Source organism: Oratosquilla oratoria, chromosome 27 (genome assembly GCF_046742065.1).
Source record: "Oratosquilla oratoria isolate Oo_2021 chromosome 27, ASM4674206v1, whole genome shotgun sequence".
NCBI classification, from domain to species: domain Eukaryota; kingdom Metazoa; phylum Arthropoda; class Malacostraca; order Stomatopoda; family Squillidae; genus Oratosquilla; species Oratosquilla oratoria.
In genome coordinates, this window is record NC_134803.1 from 3,169,978 (window position 1) to 3,187,477 (window position 17,500).

Consider the following 17,500-nt stretch of genomic DNA (forward strand, 5'->3'; position numbering starts at 1 on the left):
GAAATTCAATAGCGTGTTATAGGATTATATATTGTATAGGATTATATATTGTGTATGTGTGGATAGAGGCTTACTGTATACACACACACACACACACACACACATACACACACACACACACACACACACACACACACACACACACACACACACACACACACACACACACACATACATATATATTTTTATATATATATATATATATATGGGAGGTTTTGCAGACATATGGGATAGGGGAAAGCTGTTAAGGGCAGTCATGAGTTTTACAAGAGTAATAGAGCCTGTGTTAGAATTGAAAATAGAGTAAGTGGTTTGAGGCAAAGGTGAGACTGCGTCAGGGATGTGTCATATCGCCGTGGTTGTTCATTGTATACATGGATGGGGTGGTGTGGAAGGTAAAAGCGAGGTGTAATGGACAGTGGACTGGAGGTGGTTAAAGAAAATGGAGAAAAATGGGAGGTGAGCCAGTTGTTATTTGCTGATGAGACTGCGCATGTGACAGAGTCAGAGGAGGGACTAACGGAGAAAGTGACGGAGTTTAGGAAGCTATGCGATAAGAGAAAGTTGAAGGTAAGTGTTGGGTAGAGCAATGTGATGAGATTTACAAGGGGACAGGATGAGAGTGAGTTGGAAGTAAGTCTTAAAGGAGAGAGGCTGGAAGAAGTGGATTGCTTTAGGTATATGAGGTTGCAGGCGGCAGGAAAGGGAGGAGTGGAAGTAGATGTAAATTGTAAATTGGGAGAAGCAAGTAAATGCCTTGAGGGTTTAAAAAGTGTCATGAGGAACTGGCATCTTGAAATGAATGTAAAGAGGAGATTGTATGAAGGGGTGACTGTACTGACAGTTTTGTATGGGGTAGAAACATGGAATTTATGTGCGGCAGAGTAAAAGTTTGAATGTGTCAAAGATGAAATATCTAAGTATGGAATGGGTTACTAGGTTGGATACAGTGAGAAACGAGGAAGTGAGAAAGAGAGCGGGAATGGAAAGGAAGATGGCAGATAAGGCTGTTGAAAGAGCATTGAGATGGTTTGGACACGTTGAAAGAATAGTAAGATTAGTAATTTGAAGGGATGACAGAAGATGAGAAGGATAGATTGGACATCTGGGTTGTTGAACGAGAGAGGATAGTCTGTTGAGCATAGAAGAGAGAAGGCAGGAGGTAGGAATGAATGGATAGTGGCTGTGTAGAGAAAATATTGTTATGCAAGAAAGGTAGGGGTGGGAGATTTCTCTCATTTATATAATTTTCTGCATGAGGGGACATGGACAGGGCGGGCTGCATATTAAATGAAGTGGCTTTGCTGTGGATGTACTATGTCTTGCTGCATTTCTTCTGCCCCGGGGCAGTAGTCGGGAAACAGGGATGACCCATCATCCACCAGGAGCTGGGATAAGAGATAAGAAAGGGTAGTCAAAGGGAGTGAAATGGGTAAGAGGAGCTACGTGTACTAGACTTGGCTATCTCCCTCATAACGGAGGAGAAACCTATATAAGAACATAAAAACATAAGAATGAAGGAGACTACAAGAGACCATAAGGCCTACACTAGGCAGCTCCGTATCCATCTCCACCGGCCATCCCCATCCATAAAGCTGTCTAATCGTTTCTTAAAACAACTGATAGTTTGAACGCTTACTACATGGTTACTAAGTTTATTCCATTCGTCGACCACCCTATTGGTAAACCAGTTCTTGCCTATTCCTTCTTAAATCTAAATTTGTTCAGTTTATAACCATTACTGCGAGTCTTGCCCTGTTGTTTTAATATGATGACCTTGTTAGCATCACCCTTGTTAAAGCCTTTGATCCACTTGAACACTTCTATTAGATCACCCCCGCACTCTGTGTCTTTCCAGAGAGTGTAAGTTAAGGTGCCTAAGCCTCTCTTCGTAAGGCAAATTTCTGAGACCATGTATCATTTTGGTCATCCTTCTCTGTACTGATTCTAGTGAATTGATGTCCATTCTGTAGGACGGAGACCAAAACTGTAGCGCATAGTCAAGGATGGGTCTAACTATCGCTAGATAGAGTTTAGTAATTACCTCTGCACTTCTATTCGTTACCGTGCTAGCAATGAAACCTAATGATCTGTTAGCTTTATTTCTGGAGCTAATGCACTGTTTCCTGGTTTTAGGGGCTGGACTCATTAGAACTCCCAATATATATATATATATATATATATATATATATATATATATATATATATATATATATATATATATATATATATTGTTAAAAACGACAGCAAAAGATATACCATCTAATTTTTTCCGTGAGCTTTCAAGCTTACGAAAAGTAGATTTCTGCTAGGGGGAAAGGGTGTAAATTAAATTTTCAAAACTCCTAAGAAACACAAAAGTTATAACGAACACAAAAATACAGCACAAAGTAAACAAAATACAAGAAATGAGTACAAAAATATAGCAAAAAACAAAATTTTCAAGACACTTCGCAGACATTACTGCATCCTCAGTTGAAATGAAGAAGAAAGGAAAAGGGAGCATATTTTAAATGAAAAGAAAAGCACGGGGAGAGGTCACCGTGTTGTAACTGGGGGAGGTCACACGTATGACCACGGAACACTGGGAGAGATCCGAGTATTTGTACTTTGTTTTTTTGCTATATTTTTTGCACTCATTTCTTGTATATCGTTTACTGTGTGCTGTATTTTTGTGTTCATTATAACTTTTGTGTTTCCAATGACTTTTGGAAATTTGATTTATTCCCTTTCCCCTTCCAGAAATCTACTTTTCGCAAGCTTGAGAGCTTACGGAAAAAGTTGACTAATAATTCTTTTGCTGTCGTTTTTAACAGAATATGCCTTAAAGAGAGTCTCCTGCCACGCTTCACCAATATATGTATATATATATATATATATATATATATATATATATATATATATTTTTATATATATATATATACATTTTTATATATATATATATATATATATATATATATATATGAGAGTGTGGGTGGAGGAAGAATAAGTCTAGACCATTCATCCAATATATATATATATATATATATATATATATATATATATATGTATATATATATATGTAAATCTTGGCAGCAGGTTTTCTTTTAAACATGTTTTGTTAAAAACAACTGCGCATTCGGCACTACAAAGCTTCTTAAGTAGACTTTCAAATCTTCTGAATGTAGATTTCTGGTTTTCACAGGGCAGACGGAATAATAAATTTCCAGTAGACATTAGGAACTTTTGTTGAAAGATTTCTGGTTTTCACAGGGCAGACGGAATAATAAATTTCCAGTAGACATTAGAAACTTTTGTTGAAAGATTTCTGGTTTTCACAGGGCAGACGGAATAATAAATTTCCAGTAGACATTAGCAACTTTTGTTGAGAAAGATACGGGGAGAGGTCACATTACATGTGTGGGATGACGGGGGATTTTGTCACTGTGGGGCACATGTCCGTTGAGGGCCAAGTGTCCTCTCTATGAGTCTGGCATAGAGAGGACACTTGGCCCTCAACGGACATTTGCCCCACAGTGACAAAATCCCCCGTCATCCCACACATGTAATGTGACCTCTCCCCGTATCTTACGTCGTGACCTCCCCCCGTGTCTTATGTTGTGACCTCTCCCAGAGCTTTCTTTCTATGTTTATTATGTCCTGTACTCTCTGTCTCTATTACATTGAAAATGCTAACTGCGTTTAGCGAAACGTCTGTACATTCTTTCTCAACAAAAGTTCCTAATGTCTACTGGAAATTTATTATTCCGTCTGCCCTGTGAAAACCAGAAATCTACATTCAGAAGACTTGAAAGTCTACTTAAGAAGCTTTGTAGTGCCGAATGCGCAGTTGTTTTTAACAAAACATATATATATATATATATATATATATATATATATATATATATATTATATATATATATATATATATATATATATATATATATATATATATATATATATATATATATATATATATCATACATATATATGTTATATATATATACATTATATTATATATATATTATATATATATATATATGTATTTATATATCTATATCTATCTATCTATCTATCTATCTATCTATCTATCTATCTATATATATATATATATATATGTACATATACACATATAAACTTGCGTTCATCTGCTCCATATATTTACCTCCAGACCAACCATTTCCGCTACAGGAGGTAAATAAACTTATAAGACAGCTGCCCTACCATAAACTTAAAATCGGTGACTTTAACTCCCGCAATCACATGTGGGGGAGTGATAGAACATGTGCTCGAGGGGAGCAGATGGAGGCAGTTCTGAATATTAACGACCTGATCCTCCCAAACACTGGGGATCCCACTCGTGTAGGCAATGCTAGGGACACTTTTCATGCATCGATTGATCCATATCATCTCCTGCGCTGTCTGACGACATAGAATGGACTGTGCATGACGACACCATGTTTAGTGATCATTTCCCAGTCATCCTTAAAATAGGGGGTGACCACGTTACGGCTGCTCCAGCCTATGGAGACAACCCACCCCCTCCCTGTCCCAAATTCATCATGAGGAAAGCCAACTGGGAAATGTATCGGCGTACTACCAACGTCAACACCACAGGGGACAATATGGATGACAAAGTAGTCAATTTAACATTATCCATTTTGAATTCAGTGCATAAGCACATACCAAAGACCTCGGCATTTCACAAACACAGAGTTCCTTGGTGGATATCAGACTGCAGAAAAGCACTTTGCAAGTGGAATAGGGCTTATCGAACATTTAAAAACAACCCAATTTTACCCAACTTGGTTACTTTTAAAAAGGCGCAAGCAGAGGCCCGTAAGATCATTAAAAAGTCCAAGCGAAAGTCTTGGCGTGATTTTATTTCGACAATTAACATGCACACGCCTCTAACACAGATTTGGTCAGCCGCCCGAAGAATTGACGGCAAACATGCACCTGCCATAAAGACTTTGACAATAGGAACCACATTTGTAGATACGCCCACCGACATCACAAACATAATAGCAGATACATTTACACAAACAAGCAATATAGATAACTATTCGCCAACATTCCTACAGCATAAACAAATACACGAGCTTAACAGGCTTTAAGATCGTGTAGAGGGACCTCTGCTGGCCCGGATGAGACTAGGTATGAGATGCTGCAACATCTAAATTTAATCTCGCTCAACAAATTACTGAAACTATACAACGAAATTTGGATTAATCGTGACTTCCCAGAAACATGGAGACATGCCCACGTCATACCTATTCTCAAAAAGGGAAAGGACCCAAAGAGTCCTTCCTCTTATCGTCCTATGGCGCTTACCAACTGCTTATGCAAAGTATTAGAACGTATGGTCAATAACAGATTAAAATTCATTCTCGAATCTCAAAATTTAATAGTTCCTCCCTAATGTGGTTTCAGGAAAAGTCGAAGTAGTCTCGACCATTTGGTCAACTTAGAACATGACATCCTTTTAAATTTCGAGAGGAAAGACTACCTTGTAGCTTGCTTTTTATATTTAGAAAGAGCCTACGACATGGCATGGCGACATGGTATCCTCGAAAAACTCTATGCACTTGGCCTTAGAGGGAATCTCCCTATTTTTATTAAAAACATTTTACTAGAGCGAACATTCTCTGTCAAAATTCAAGGTTGCTTTTCATCAGTACGCATACAAGAAAATGGCGTGCCACAGGGAAGTGTGTTGAGTCCGACATTATTTATGTTACTTATTAACGATATTCTACCTGCTCCACCTCGGAACCTTAAATACTTACTATACGTTGACGACGTCGGAATCTGGCATTCCTCATCGAACGCCAGTTTTTCCTGCTCTCGCGTAAAACTTGCCCTGGACTCGCTCCAGGAATGGTCTGACGAATGGGGATTTAAGTTTTCGGAAGTAAAGTCAACAAAGGTTGTATTTTCACGCTGAGCCCAGGCAGAAATCGATCTGCAATTACATAGAAATCCTATTCCAGTACAAAATTCAACCTTTTTCCTTTGCTTGAAATTGGACTCCAGGCCAAACTGGAAGGCCCATGTAAAGTACCTAGTCGATGCGTGCAACAAGAGACTTAATTTACCACGCAAACTAACGGGCACAAATTGGGGAGCAGATAGGAAATCTTTGCTAATAATTCATGAGTACCTAATTAGATCTAAATTAGACTATGGGTGCCAGATTTATGGTTCGGCAACAACAACCACGTTACAACCCCTGAACATCATCCAAAACAAAGGTCTACGACTTGCACTTGATGCATTACGCTGCACAAGAATCGAGAGGCTGGAAGTTGAAGCCAATGTCCCCCCCCCCTCCACTACAGGCGCAAACTCCTTATACTCCGCTACGCCGCCAAAGTGCTTTGTATCCCACGGCAGCCCTGCAAGCGGGCGACGTCCCACTACGAGCACTTTACCAACTTCAGCCTTAATACCTTTTCCATCTGGATCCGATCTTTGTGCGAGCAGTATTCAGTGCCACTGTGGTCTATTGAAAAATTGAAGAGGTTTCCACATACCACCGTGGGAAAAGATCACCCTGAACGCCGACATCAATGAAGACCTCCACAGACCTCGGTAGAAGAACATAGACTGAAGACCCTACAAGTCATCAAAGGATACACTGGCCACGGGGCACTGTATACGGATGGTTCTAAGTGTGGCCGTAAAACAGGGACAGGGTTATATAGCTCCACAACCCGGATGATGTTCAGATTGCCGGACCATATGAGCATTTATATTGCCGAACTCTTCGGAATATCCAAAGTGATAGAAAAGGCTCAATCTGACACACATAGTAGCTTTGTTATTTCCTCAGATTCTTTGAGTGCATTACAGTCAATTAAGTCAGGTAACCAAATGGGGGAATTCTGTTTTGGGCAAAATCGTTAGCGCACTCTCGACGACCAACAAGTACATTACTCTCTTTTGGGTTCCCAGCCACATTGGGATTTCCGGGAACGAGACAGCGGACACGCTGGCCAGATCTTAGTTAGAAAATGACTGTTATAGATATACCCATAGACATAGGCTCTTTCAATTCTATCGTAAGAAAACAATTACACGCCCACTGGCAACACCAGTGTGGCAATCTCCATATCACACACAAACAAAAGGAGCACATAACAGACTGGTCAACATCATACAGAAGAAATAAACGGGAGGAAATCGCCATAGCAAAGCTGAGAATGAATTCCACCTACATCACCCACTGTAAGAGGCTGGTAGATAAGTAGGCAGATAGAGGGGTAGGTGGTGAGAATGTCATTTTTACTAGTTAGATGTTTTGAAAACAATATCCGCGAAGGAGTTGCGGAGTTGCATAATATCGCTCACCATCTGGAGTTTGTAAATAACACAGCAAGGGTATCGATTTTAATGCTGATAAGACAATATGTAAACAATGAACCATTCCGCTTCGAGATCAAGATTGGTTGTATAAGCAGTATTGCTTAAGACGGTGTAACAGTCTTTCTGATTGGAGAAGGGTGGAGGAGGAGAAAAAATTATTGGTGCATGGGAGAAAAGTCACGCCCTTAAAGGGAGGCACTTATTTGTAACGGTCAAGATTATTGGATGAATTAAGTAGTGACTTTGTGATTGGATTGGGGATCCCAGGCGGGAGTCCTCTGGTGTACCTAAGAAAAATAAGTTGTAGAAGATTAAGTGAAGAAAACCAAGAAAATATCTCAACGTTTAGATACCCTACTAGAAGCATATACTAAGCGGATTTTGACTAAGTATGAGGAACTAAGGCATGGGGCCTACAGGTGAAAATAAATAATGGAAATTGAGTGACTAGCCTACACTAAGACAATGATGAAAAGAAATTGAAAATGAAGGAAGAAATACAAAACAATATAAGGAAACAGCAAACAGAATTAAACCAGTAAATTACATATATAGACAAAGGGAACTAAAATGGGAGTGTAGGGGTCGACACCCACCTAGATCCTTACATCACTGGTCTATTTTCTCCCCAGTGCAGCACCTGCAACACTACACAATCTATAAGACACATACTCATACACTGCACGAAATATAACACACAGCGCCATTCAGTTAAACGTGACAAGTCCTTTGGCCAATGAATGTTACCTTATTGACAAAGTAGTCTTTTATTTGCACACAACAGGATTGATGTAGAAATTGTAATGGTAAATTAAACAGGATCACAGGTTCACACCAGGCTTAATGACCCCCTTATGGGTCGATAGCCTTAAGATAAAAAAAAAAAGTCACTTTCACTCATAGCTACAGAGGAGTGAATGACAGGCAGGATCGAAGGAGTGATGGTCGGCGGTCTAGGAATGAAGATTTTGCCCGGAATGAGATCTTATTATCATTAGCTTTTTTGGATTTTGGTGGCAACATGTTCATGCCTCTTGTGTATAATTTTGTAATTCTTTCTCCATGTCGGGGAGTTCTTATTAGTGTGAAATTTTGTTAATCTGCAACTCTGTTCAATCTGGCGGGACCTGTACCAGGGAACACTGGCATACTATTTAATTGATTCCTTTTGCTGACATATATTCCTTTTGCTGACATTGTATAACCCTGAAGACGAACCCGGACAGGGTTCGAAACGTCGGTAGTAAATTCTGTTACTCTGAGTCCAGTGTTTGAGTCCTACTCCAACCTCCACGTGGTACCCCTAGATTCTAACCTGGTTATACCTGGCGCAGTATAACCAGGCTTACTCCGGGCGGGGGGGCTCGTCAGCCATGGTCGGCTGCCTACCAAGGTGAGGGGGACTCCGATAGTAAACCCACGGGCAGGAGGGGCTCATCAGTCATGGTCGGCAACTCCCCTAGGAGAGGGAAGCTCCGACGTCAAACCCACGAGCAGAGGACCTCACTGTTACTGTCCCAGCGCAGGGCGAAGGACACGTCCACGTTCCACGCCCCCCCCCCCCCAAAAAAAAAATAGAATAAAAATAAAAATAAAATAAAAATGAAAAGACCTGCAGCAATGGGCAAGGTGAGAAGGCGGCAGGTGGAAGATGTCATAGGAAGCCGTAGTCTTGATCCTGCATGGAGGCGGCTCAGGACTTTGCTCGCCTGGTTGTGGACCCGGAGGTGACGACACCACTCGGCAGCATCCTGAGTGACCAGGCAGCCCTATTTAAGGAGAGCGCTGCATGTTCCACATGGAGAGGGACGGTAAAAAAGGTTCGCCTAAACAAAGCTCGTGTCCTCTACACCCAGTTGGGTGACCACGGTCAACGGGCATCTTCGGAGCGGTCGAACAAACATGGAGATAAAATCAAAGAAAAGTAAGCAAGACTTAAAAGTCGCCTGCTGGAATGTCAGGACCATGCTTGACAAGGCTGACAACAATCACCCGCAACGTCGTTCCGCTCTCATAGCTCATGAACTCTACCGTCTCAAAATTGATATAGCAGCCCTCAGCGAGGTCCGTCTCGCTGACGAGGGCAGCCTCAAAGCACACAGCTCTGGCTACACCCTCTTCTGGTCCAGGAAACCATCAACTGAAAGGCACCTGTCGGGCATTGGGCTTATGGTGAGGAACTCCATCGCCTCAAAACTGGAAACACTACCCACGGGCCACTCAGACCGTATCCTTTCCCTGCGCCTACCACTGGAAAACAACATCTCACGCTCTTCAGTACCCCCCAACTCTACTGGCAGATACTGCGAACAAAGACAGGTTCTATTCCGATCTGCATAAACTTTTGTACAACACCCCTGCAGACAACAAGGTCCTGATTCTTGGCGACTTCAACGTAAAAGTCGGGAGGGACTCCGAAGCCTGGAAAGGAGTCCTCGGAAGACACGGCGTTGCCAACTGTAACGACAACGGGCGCCTCCTGCTCGAGTTCTGCACAGAGTACCAATTCACTAATACCAACACAATCTTTCAACAGAAAGACCGCCTGAAAATAACTAATTGGCACCTGCTTGACTATGTGGTTGTACGTCAACAGGACCTGAAAGATATTCTATACACGAGAGTGATACCCAGCGCGGAATTCCACACAGACCATTGTCTCTTCCGCTGCAAGCTCAAACTGCAGTTCAAGTCTAAACCCAAAAAGAAAGGCAACCCCGTATAGAAACTCAACATTGGCAGACTGTGCCGGGAGGATGTGAAAACCAAGATTCAAGCAGACCTGCAGCAAAAGATCGATGAGTCTCCCTGCACTGACCCACTCCAACTACCAGGGAATTACCCTACTCTCCATCGCTGGCAAAGTACTTGCCAGAACTCTCCTCAACAGGCTCGTACCTCGTACCATCCATTGCCGAGGAAAACCTCCCCGAGAGCCAGTGTGGCTTCAGAGCCAACAGAGGCACGACGGAGATGGTGTTCGTTCTCCGCCAACTCCAGGAGAAGTCCCATGAACAAAACAAGGGACTCTATGCTACTTTTGTCGACCTTACAAAAACATTCAAACACAGTGAGCAGGACAAGGCTGTGGTTCACCCTGGAACACCTTGGTTGTCCCCCCAAATTCCTACAGATGGTGATTCAGCTGCATGAAAATCAGCGCGGCCAGATCAGACTAAGCGGGGACCTATCGGAACCCATTCCCATCTCCAACAGTGTGAAGCAGAGTTGCGTCTTGGCACCAACTCTCTTCAGTATCTTCTTCAGTATGATGCTCAAACAAGCTACCTAAGATGATAAGGATGGGGTATACGTCAGGTACCATCTGGATGGCAGCCTCTTCAACCTACGGCGCGTCCAAGCCCACACCAAGACGCAGGAGAGACTGATTCAGGACCTTTTCTTCTCGGACGACGCTGCCCCCGTCGCCCGCATAGAGCGAGCCCCTGCAGCGCATCACGTCTTGCTTTGCAGACGTCTCGCGGCTTTTTGGCCTCGAGATCAGCCTCAAGAAGACGGAAGTCCTTCATTAGCCTGCCCCACAAATCAAATACCACCAGGCTCATATAACCATTGGCGATACGAAGCTGAAATCAACACAGTAGTTTACTTACTTGGGCTGCACCATCTCATCTGATGTAAGGATCGATAAAGAAATTGACAACAGACTTTTATGACCAACAACTCTTTTGGCAAACTGTACAAACGAGCCTGGAACAACAAAAAACCTGAAGATTAAGACAAAGATCCGCGTCTACAGGGCTGTTGTTCTCATCATTCTTCTCTGCGGCTCTGAGACCTGGGTCACCTACCGTAGTCATATCCGTCTCCGAGAGATCCCAACAGTGCTGTCTCCGCACCATCCTCAACATCCAATGGAGTGACTTCACCACAAATGTCGAAGTTCTGGAGCAGGCAGAGATCCCCAGCATCGAAGCCATGCTACTGAAATACCAGCTCAGATGGGCAGAGCATCTCTCCAGAAAGGAAGACCATCGCCTATCAAAGATGTTCCGTATGGCGAACTCTCCACCGGTCATCATAAGAACATAACATAAGAACATAAGAATAAAGGAGACTGCAAGAGACCATAAGGCCTACACTAGGCAGCTCCGTATCCATCACCACCTGTCATCCCCATCCATAAAGTTGTCTAATCGTTTTTTAAAACAACTGATGGTTTCAGCGCTTACTATATGGTTACTAAGTTTATTCCATTCATAGACCACCCTATTAGTAAACAAATTCTTGCCTATTTCCTTCTTAAATCTAAATTTGTCCAGTTTATAACCATTACTGCGAGTCCTGCCCTGTTGTTTTAATATGATGACCTTGTTTGCATCACCCCTGTTATAACCTTTGATCCACTTGAACACCTCTATTAGATCACCCAGCACTCTGCGTCTTTACCGAGGGTGTAAGTTTAAGTGCCTAAACCTCTCTTCGTAAGGCAAATTTCTGAGTCCATGTATCATTTTGGTCATTCTTCTCTTTACTGATTCTAGAGAATTGATGTCCATTCTGTAGGACGGAGACACAAAACTGTACCGCATAGTCAAGGATGGGTCTAATTATCGCTAGATAAAGTTTAATAATTACCTCTGCACTTCTATTCGTTACCGTGCTAGCAATGAAACCTAATGTTCTGTTAGCTTTTTTTCTGGCGCTAATACACTACTTCCTGGTTTTAAGGTCCGGGGACTCACCAGAACTCCCAAGTCCCTCTCGCACTCAGATTTGTCTAAAAACGTGTTATCTAAGCTGTATTTATTTTCGCGGTTGTATAGCCCTACGTTTGACACGCTACACTTAGAAATATTGAATTTTATTTGCCATTTCACCGACCATGTTAACAATTTATTAAGATCATTCTCAGTCTCGACTGCGATAGCATGGAATTAAAAGTGATTTGTGGTTGAAAATATATTGATCTGTTCACTGGGAACCATTCAGTGTATGTATAAACTTTCCCACGTGCACATACTAGCGACTACACTATCATGGTGGAGGTGGGTTGAACGCAATATTTCGTGTATGTGTATGTCACTCGAGCATACAAATATAAGAAAGTTGTACTCAACTTATATCTCTCTTGATAGCGTATTGGGCTAAGTCACTGCCGCTTTGTCACGGGTGAGCCGAGTTCGAGTCCTCGGCTCGACCACGTTTCAATTTCCAACGTATGCCTCCTTCGAGCGACTCTCAGTCTCGACTGCGATGGCATGGAATTAAAAGTGATTTGTGGTTGAAAAGATATTAATCTGTTCACTGGGAACCATTCAGTGTATGTATAAACTTTCCCACGTGCACATACTAGTGACTACACTATCATGGTGGAGGTGGGTTAAACGTAATATTTCGTGTATGTGTATGTCACTCGAGCATACAAATATAAGAAAGTTGTACTCAACTTATATCTCTCTTGATAGCGTATTGGGCTAAGTCACTGCCGCTTTGTCACGGGTGAGCCCAGTTCGAGTTCTCGGCTCGACCACGTTTCAATTTCCAATGTATGCCTCCTTCGAGCGACTCTCAGTCTCGACTGCGATGGCATGGAATTAAAAGTGATTTGTGGTTGAAAAGATATCAATCTGTTCACTGGGAACCATTCAGTGTATGTATAAACTTTCCCACGTGTACATACTAGCGACTACACTATCATGGCGGAGGTGGGTTGAACGCAATATTTCGTGTATGTGTATGTCACTCGAGCATACAAATATAAGAAAGTTGTACTCAACTTACATCTCTCTTGATAGCGTATTGGGCTAAGTCACTGCCGTTTTGTCACGGGTGAGCCGAGTTCGCGTTCTCGGCTCGACCACGTTTCAATTTCCAATGTATGCCTCCTTCGAGCGACTCTCAGTCTCCACTGCGATGGCATGGAATTAAAAGTGATTTATGGTTGAAAAGATATTAATCTGTTCACTGGAAACCATTCAGTGTATATATATATATATATATATATATATATATATATATATATATATATATATATGTGTGTGTGTGTGTGTGTGGGTGTGTATTTATGTATATACATACGTACATACATACATACATATATATATATATATATATATATATATATATATATATATATATATATCACTTTGACAAAATGTTGTAGCACATATGTAATTAATAATCACGAAGTCCAACTGTAGTTTTAGAAGGAAAATTGTTGAATCAGCCTTAATCGAAGAATGTCCAAACTTGAATATCTCCAAAGGTCAATGGTCCCCGGACATTATCTCACGGCTAGCTGTGAGCCGCTTGGTTAAGAATGATCACCCTCCTGACCCTTCTTCCCGCCCTTTTTTCTCGTGACCTCACACCTCCACCCACACATCCCCTCACCTCTGACTCCGCTCTGTGTGACGGGTCGTCCTGTTTTAACTCTGCTTGTTCCCCTTCTACTCATATCTCATTGTACTTATGTCTCTGCAAATTCTTGTAATCTGTAGTTTCCTGAAGAGGGCTATAGTTATTAGTCGAAATATAGAATTTACACATTCTTCTAAAGTTTCCTTTTTATTCCGACTGTGGGTTCTTCGTGATTATATATATATATATATATATATATATATATTTTTATATTTTTTTTTATATATATATATATATATATATATATATATATATATATATATATATATATATATATATATATATATATATATACATATACACTTGGTTCAGCATGTAAGAGCCCACAAGACAGGGAAACTTACTCGATCTATTGATCACTAGCCGTGACGCTATTGCAAATAGCAATCACAAAAAATACCCGTTTTTATGAAAGCTTAGTTCATAGGACTAAGTCAGTAGCTTCAGCTTACAGATTGGGAGGCAAAATTAAGTAAAAAACCTGTTGATCAGATGAGGGAAGTATTTCAAAATACGCTCACTAAGATGATTCATACTTACATCCTGTTTAAAGACAGACGTCCGCCAAATCAGGCTCGCCCAAAATGGCTCGACAAAGAAACTGAAAAAAGTATTGCTAATAAAGACATTCTTATAAGAAATATAAATACTCGGGTGCATCCAATGACTATCAAAGTTATGTAATAATAAAGAGAGAATTAAAAAAAAGAGACTTAAAAAAACAACAACGAAAACGACAATACGAAATCAATATCGCTGATAAATCCAGAGATAATCCCAAAGAATTCTATGGTTACATTAGAGATAAAAATATCATTATGAATCTCATTGGCCCACTATTATCTTCTAAAGGTCAACTTGAGTATTCAAACGAAGGAATGCGTGATATTTTAAACAATTATTTTAGTTCAGTATTCGTAAACAAAACACCTGAGAGTGAACTACAAAATGAAACCTGTGAAAAATCTATGGTGAACTTACTACGGTAGATACAATAAAAGAAAAAATGAAAAGGTGTATAGAAAAACTCAAAGTTAATTAAACATCAGGGCCTGACGGTTGACATCCAAGAATCTCAAAGGAAATGAAAAATGAGATTGCTGTTCTATTAGCAATTATGACACAATATTACCTGAAATTGAAGATAATGCATATGAAAAGCTAAACAATAGAATATTATTATTAAGATAGCTGGTTTATGAGAATAATAAATTTAATTACAATTATTGGAAGCACGATTCTTTTTTTATTTACTCTTTTTGTGATTATTATTATGAATCACTCACTTTTATGACTGTGTACACATTTGAAATGTAGAACATGATGAGGTTCTGTTTTATCATATTTTGTTATTTTATCAGTTTTAGTTTTTCTTGGATTACATGTGTATATATGAATACTCCACCGTAAAAACGAGTACTTCATAGTAACTGTAACTTACTTTGATTTTCACACATTTCACTCTAATCTTTAGTTTCTTCTCGTCAATCTTATTTTAGTCGTCCAATTACAGAGAAGCAGAATGAACATTTGAAATAAGGAAAAGACTATCTCAGAATTACTGATAAATTCATATGTTAGACGGTCATCCCTTTATATTGGTCTCAATCAATTTCGTTATAGGAAATGCCTTCCCTGATTTTGAAGATACTTGGAAATATAATTAAAATGTTAAAATCTTAGACGAACGATTCTTTTAGGTTTAAGTATAATTTTTGTGCAGAGATGTTCATAGATTCCCTATTCCATCATTTTATAGCTGAACAAGTTTCCTGGTATTCCAGGGCTATTGCAATGAATTGTATGCTGACAGATCATCGTTAGACCAATGGTGGACATTTGTCGACAACTGGGATCGCTTTTACGGCAACAATTGTCTATATACAAGAGTTGGGGTGCACTTGTTACCCAAAAGATTTTGGTTCCTTGCTGAGTTCCTTAAGCGAGAAGTAGGCATCCTGCATTTTTTCGGGCAGATTATGTGGGAGTTAAGGGAAAGTATCAAAATATAACCTAGACAGTAGAAACAGCTCAGAGAGAGACTGTGAAACGAGCCACTTAAACAGATGGATGGAGTATACACTAAAGATGTACTATACAAAGAGTAGAAGAGTATTTAATGAAATTTATTTGCTAAGAAGTAAAGTATGCGTAGAAAGATTTGATACTATAGGTTTTACTAAACCCTGAATCAACAAGATGGATCAATATTTCGTTTTGGATATGGGGATAGAAGGATATAGACTATTTCACAAGGATAGAATAGGCAGGAGGCGGGAGGAGTAGCACTTTTCGTCAAATACACAGCCAATTCGTTTAAGGAAGAGAAAAACATAGAATCTATTTGGGTGTCCTATATAGACCTCCTAACCTAAGCAGTGAACAGGCTGAACCACTGATTCAAGAAATTCGCAGGGCGTTCCAGTACATAAACGTTGTGATCATGGGAGATTTTAGCTATAAAAATATTGAATGGGAAAATTTAGTAGAAGATCAGGAAGCGCATAATTTGTTGGAAGTGGTATAAGATAACTTCCTAACACAAATGATTACCAATCCTATGAGAGAAAAATACTCTGGACTTACTCTTAACTAAAAATGAGAATCTAACGAAAAATGTATAAGTGGGTGATAGTCTAGGCTGTGGTGATCATAAAGAATTAAAATTTGATACTATATGGGAAACATTGAATAGTACCTTACTTCAGGAGAGCCAATTTTAAAAAGATGAGGAAATATTTAGGACAACTGGTCACATACAAGGCCAGCCCGGAGGACAATGACAAGGTCAGCTGGCTAGATGAAAAGTATAGTTAGGTCAGGTGCACGGACAACGTCACTACAGCAGTCAAAGGTCTAGACCATGGCCGTGTCACGGACGAAATTATGTAACACCCAGGTCAGGTCACGTACAAGCCTGAGGTCTATGGTAGTGTCATCGGTCTATACGAAATGCACAGTAACCTAACAGCTATGGTTTTGTTTGCGCAAAGTAAATTCATTCCCCTCAAGGCGGTACGGAAGAATACCAATACTTACAGATGGATGACGGATAGGCTGAAAAATTAAATATGAACATAAAGAAGGCTTTACGTCAGAATGAAAAACGGGAATACACACCTTAGATCTAAATATAACGATATGGTTAGACCAATTAAAAAGAACACGTGAACAGTAAAACGTAACTACGAAATTAAGGTGCCAGACAAGCGAGATCCAACATAAAGGACTTCATTCATCTCAACAGAATAAAATAGAGGAAATTATATTCCCAATTAAAAATGACGAAGATGTATTGATAGATTTGGAGGATACAAAGGAGGGATTAGATATGGTACCTGACTACGACCCGATCTTCAATGAGGATGAGGGAAGCTGATTAACTAACATCAACATTAGTAGAGAAAAAGTAGCCAAACAGATTAATTGACTTAAAGCTACAAAATCCCCAGGTTCAGACTAAATATTTTCGAGAGGGCTCAAAGATTGTAAATTTGAAATCTGCGACCAGTTAACGGAAATATTTGATAAGTCGGTAGACACAAGATTCCTGCCTATTGCTTGGGGACATGAAACGTTACTCCTGTTTTCAAAAAGGATGATAAATTGTCTATGCATAACTACAGGGCAATCAGTTTGACGTCGGTTATAGGTAAAATGTTAGAATTAATAATAGCTAATAGAATCAGTGATCAGAGCGAGAGACATAATTTGATTCGTGACTCACAGCATGGGTTCACCAGAGACCACTAAATAAAGTAAAAGCCCA

At 40.2% G+C, this 17,500-nt stretch overlaps 1 protein-coding gene across 1 annotated transcript in view; it reads right to left on the bottom strand.

The window, feature by feature from the left end:
* LOC143039861 (FMRFamide receptor-like) overlaps positions 1–17,500 on the bottom strand; it is a 275,372-nt gene that overhangs the window by 2,522 nt on the left and 255,350 nt on the right. The window lies entirely within an intron of this gene.